Source organism: Myxocyprinus asiaticus, chromosome 28 (assembly GCF_019703515.2).
Source record: "Myxocyprinus asiaticus isolate MX2 ecotype Aquarium Trade chromosome 28, UBuf_Myxa_2, whole genome shotgun sequence".
Lineage (NCBI taxonomy): Eukaryota > Metazoa > Chordata > Actinopteri > Cypriniformes > Catostomidae > Myxocyprinus > Myxocyprinus asiaticus.
This window is the reverse complement of record NC_059371.1, coordinates 37,488,723-37,494,722: the sequence shown is the minus strand read 5'-3', so window position 1 is coordinate 37,494,722 and position 6,000 is coordinate 37,488,723.

Genomic DNA, 6,000 nt, shown 5'->3' with positions numbered 1-6,000 from the left:
TAGCCCAGACAAAGGGCTCCACTGGTGTGTTTGTAAACAGCGGGTCGGCATTGAGGAATTTGAAGTCCGGTTTACGGTGTGTAATTGCAGAACCAATGTCTAAAAGTGTTTGTCTGTCGTAGACAATAAGGCAGACAACATCCAAGACAAAAAACATAAGAATTGTAAACAAAAAACTACAATGTTGTTTCGGAGCTCGCAACGCAGCAGCCATCTTGAGTCCAAAAAAAGTCCATCGTAATAGACTGAAGTGATGTCTGTCTGGCACTGACTGCATTTAGTCGTCATCACTCAGAGACATGTAGCAGTAGAGTCCGACAACAAGCAGGAATGGAGCTGGATCTGGCTGGTTCTGGTAACCTCGGGATATGAATCCCGAGGTTGAGACAGGGAAATAAATAGAATAATATTAGCGTAGATGCCATAACATTTTTTGCAATTGAAAATAATATCACACATATTTTATGTATAGATTGAGGGACTGATCTTTTGACGAGATTATATATCAAAGTATACCACAGTCAAATGATCTTTTAATACAAACAGGACTTTATTGCTAATCTAAACATAAAACTAATCTAACACATGCAAATATGAAACAGGTTGGTGAGTAAAGTGAACAGAGTAGCTTGACTGGAAATAATCAATACAGAGAAAATGAACAGTCCGTAGACAATGCCTTGAGAACCATTAATACTTAATTCAGTCTAACTCGATTTGCAATCGGGTAACCTGAATTATATTAGAGAGACACCAGCACTTTCAGCAAAGTCTGGAGATGTTCTTGCGTTTCCTTGCATTGCTTGGTTCTTTGGCTCTAATAGAAAGTTCGGGTGATTCCGTTGATGTTTTGGACCTCTTGTTAAGATCGTGGATAGTTTGTTGTCTGTTGTCAATGGATGATGAGGCGGGCTTTGAAGCGAGGCCTTCCGCATGGGAGATGGATCACCTTGACTCCTGTCACATGTGTGTTGTAGCACAGAGAAGAGCTTTACTCTGAGACTTCCTGGACTTCTACGTCGCACAGAACTTGAGGGACAAGAGGCTACAAGCCACGATGTCCAGAACACGGAGCTGAAGATGAAGTGGAGCGTGGAGCAAGAGAAGTCAGAACTCTTAACTCGAGGGGGTTGCTGCGGGCTTGCCTTTTAACCCATTTGGTTTGTTCACTCCCCAAAGGGGCTCTAAGCCAACCAGAGGCAGCTTTTCGGAGTCACATGGTCAACTTGTCTGTCCTTTTCATAGTTGATATACAATCCTTTTTGTAAAGGCTTCTTAAAAATTCCTGTTCTAAATACTACATGTTTTAACCATACATTTTATATCTTGGATACAACTGAATATATAAAAAATTAATTAACATAAACATTCCTGAAATGCAGAAAGAATCTCAACGATAGTAAACATAAGGTGTTTTATCCTGAATGGTTACCATTCTTAGTAAAAATGACATGAATAACACAAGATTAAAGATTATAATCAACGATTTGTCAGTTATATGTGATTACAAATCACTACACATATTTTAAAAGGTACATCAGGTTGTGTCTCGGTGTCTCCTGATCATTTAGTTTAAGTGTAGCAAATTGGTTTATATCGAGGGACAAAAAGAGTGTGTCTTAGCCTTTCCCAGGGTTTCCAGGGAGTGTGATCTAACTCATTGGGGTCACAGAGGATTCCCTGATTTATGACATGTACAAGAAGGGGTCCTCTGCATTCACAGATCTTCTTTTGTTTGTTTTATTGGCCAGATGTGGTTCATCTCATTTATGTCATTATTATGTAGGGAACTTTATAATGGAATTAGTCACGTTCGACAACCATTATAAGAAAGATAAATGACAAATAATTAGATCATTTGTCTGAATAAAATTCTCCACCATTAAAATCGTAATACGTCTTGTTGTATTCGCTCGCAATTTCTATTGTAAGGAATTAGCTTTAATAATGGAATTATGATTAATTCACTTATCGGAGTAATACTATTCTCATGGCTTATTGAAAATAATATCACACATATTTTAGGTAAGAGCTTTGAAGCAAGATCTTTTAAATCATGTGATGAGATTATTTATCAAAATATACCACAGTCAAATTATCTTTGAACACAAACACTTTATTGCTAATCTAAACATAAAAAAATAATCTAACACATACAAACATGAAGTACTGTGACTTTGTGTGAAATGTTCCTGGATTAAGATGAGTTGTCCTGAGATACACTTGTATTGAAAAGTTCATTCGTACATTTGAAGTTATGAGCATTAGTTTGTCCTCCTAAAGAAAATTCAACAGTTCAGATCCAGTCTGTTCAATCTCTGTGTCTTGAACAATGACGATAGTCATGTAATACAGGAAATGTCTCATTTTTAGTGTTCATGTGTTACTAAATGAATGAAACAAAGGGACTTATTTTTTAGCTGCTATTTGCAGAATAATGATCAGATGTCTCAGGGTCTCCTGATCATTTAGTTTAAGTGTAGCAAATTGGTTTATATCGAAGGACAAAAAGAGTGTGTCTTAGCCTCTCCCGGGGTTTCCAGGGAGTGTGATCTAACTCATAGGGGTCATAGAGGATTCCCTGACTTACGACATGTACGAGAAGGGATCCTCTGCATTCAAAGATCTTCTTTTGTTCGTTTTATTGGCCAGATGTGGTTCATCTCATTTAGCTGGGCCATGCCAGAATTTAGGGAGCCATTTTGGCAGCTCTTATTTTTATGGCTCTGAGGAATTTCCGGTGCAGGGCCTCTGTATTATTTTGTTTTAATTCTTCTTAATTTTCTTTCTGCTGGGCTACTCCGATCCTAAAATGAGAACAGAGAATTGACTCCTCTGTCTGAGGACCCATTGAAAGTGAGTATTAATACACCTTTAATGCTTACTTGATATTTGGTTGTTGAAAACTTGCTTTATTATTTCATTAACGTGATTACAACTGTATTAGAAATACAATGTTTCAGTTTTTCACAAATTGAAAGCATGTTTTGTATTTATGGACTATAGATGCGGATTTAATGATTTAAGGACTTTCCGACATGAATTCAATTAGAGACATTGGTTTAACACTAATATATTCACAATACACCTCTCAAGAGTTGTGTTATTAAATTATTTTTGACATAGAGTTCAGTTAAAGGGGTCAGGGTTTTTCTTGCTCTTTTGAAATGTAAGTTTGAACATACATTACTTTCTTTCCAGTCTACCCAAACCATTTATTGAAACTAAGCTGAAACAAATAGTTGCTCTGAAATAGTCTCAGTTGTGACATTGTGTATATGAGCAAATTAATGGGTCAACACCAACTATATTGGACCAGACAGTAAACTCGCAACCCATGAGTAAATTGTTTTATTTATTTTTACTCATTTCACATGCAGTGAGGTCAGCAAATCATAAAAGAGGTCATTTGTATGTAGAAATCTTAAAGGCACATTGCAAAACAGTCTGTTGATTAACGTAATTAAATTGTGGAAATTTGTTTCCTGAATATGAAATTACATGGTAGGCTTAAATACTGAAGTCTGAAACCATTTGAACATGTCATACCAGTATCACTTTTTGTGCAATATAATATAACGCAATATAATTGTTATCATCTGAATTTGATTATGAATGTACTGGTATAGTATTTTCAATAGAGCTGCTTTCCATTTTTTTCAGTGAATTGCCCAGAGAGAGTGAGAGAAATGATTGAAATTATGGGAAAAACTGAGTAAAATTAAATTGCACATGATTTTTGGTGCAAGAAACCTTGAATAACATCATAAATGGACCTCACAGTTTAAAATAAATAAATAAAATATTACAGAAGTGCAGAATATGAACCCTTTAAGTGCTCTAATTGCTCTTGCTACACAGTGAGCACACAGAAAACACACTAAGTGAACAAGTCAACAAGGTACTCAGCCAGTTTTACCATCAAAATAAAGAAGACAAACAGCAAAAGGCCCAGAATATCGCCGATGCGAACAACCGACGATGTGCCACCACAGACTGACCCCTGTGAAAAATTCCTGGCTCCGCCCCTGTCTTTAATGCATCTTAAAACGATTTTTCAGTATACACTACCTGGCATTAAACTCCATATTTACTCTCGCATACACAATCGTCTTTGATGAGATGATGAAAATAAATGACAGAGGAAAAGACCAAGACCTTGAACTTATTGAACTTTGTACAGTATCTTGTTGCCCAAAAACAAAAATGCTGCAGTTGAAAGACACAATATATTGTATAGCACATTTTTTAAATAGGCAGATTTTCACATTTGATGACAGTACAGACAAAGAAAACATTAGCAGTAATGCAAAAATGCCATAAAACCTTACAGATGAAAGTTTAAAACAAATGGAACAAATATAAGCCTCACAAAGTTTGTTTGCATTGTGACTCTTTTATTGTAGGCAACACTAATTTATCACAGCATGTAGAAAATAAATCAATGTGTATAAAAGGTCTAAAACATTGCAGAAGACATTGCAGTTGTTTTTCCCGTGTTGCGTAGTGAACCAAGATTTGTATTAGGGAAAGGGAATATTTTCCATTCTAGATTGCACTTTATTGAACAAACACTTGGACACTATTGTGAGCATAAATGATGGCATCAATATTTTAGGTCCATTTCTTGAAAGATAAAGAATGTTCATTTTAAATCTGTACAGTATATTTGCAAATTTTGACCATGCACTAGCATAAAGGTGACTTCAAAGCAAGTAGACATGTACTACAGCCCAAAGTATACTTTGGTCAGACGTGAATGCTAGACGTCTGCACACAGGATGCGTGACTCAAATTTCATCATCAGCAGAGTGCCCGAGCACTGAAAACTTGCGGCCTGATTTTTCTTACCGCACATCCAATAAGCGCAGTATGCGCATGCAGTTGGAATTATTTACAATAATTAATGGGTCCACAAGGTGGCAACACTCACAATTCATCCTTTGCTGTCACGAAGAAGTGCTTGAAGATGTAATCGTCACTAAACATCAGGAGACAAAGGTGGAAACAACAACAGTGGATGTGTTTGTCAAGAGCGTGTGTGTGAGGAGGTCAGGAGATACCTACATTTATATAACTCGAGTCTAAATAAATATAAAGACAACTTTATGGGTCTGAACTCCTGAAGAGAAATAGTCCAGTATCTCACAGCAGTCGTAACGCACATGTGCCTATCGCCTGTGTATGCGCGCACAGTCAAATGAAGTTTACTTTGAAAGGCTAGTGTTTGTCTGTATGCAGATGCTAAGTGTTTGCATCAAAACCGAAGTTTCATTTGAGCTTTAAAGCCACAAAACTCTTATTTTGATTTCATGGGGTCTTTAAAGCTGAAATATGTTATTTCTGCGCCACATGCGCCACCAAAACGGAATTGAAAAATAAACATAGTTTCAAAATGGCTTTCTGAAAACGCCCCTGTTTGCCATTGAGCAAACAAACAAAGTCCCGCCCCAACTCACGCCATTTGTCAAGTCAATGATATTGTCTCTCTTGAGATGAGTCACTCAAAACAGAGGAATTTTCATAGGGCCACAGAGGCACAGAGTTTACAGTTTTCAAGAAAATGAACCTTCAAATGGCTTACTTAATGTTGTCTCTGCATATTAAGCTGGGATAAGAGAAAGTATTTTAACACCAAAAAAGTTACACACTTCAGCTTTAGAACATTTCTGTTTTCCACCAGAAATCTGACAAATGTATGATGCATGAACTGTTAAAATCACAAACTAAAAACAAAGTTAATGTTTCAATCTTTTTATATTTTAAGAAAGTTAAAACATAATCTTGATATATTTTAAGAAAGTTACACATCTGTCTATTCTAATAGAGGATAATGGTAAATATAATATAATTCATAAATCAAAAACGCAATGACGCATAAAAAGGACAGCCATAAAGTATTGAGTGTAAGGGTCAAAAGTAATCACCAATCATGGTTTCAATATCATGTCACACCCTCAATGGTTAAAAATGGTTTGTAGAGATGCATCAGTGTTCTGA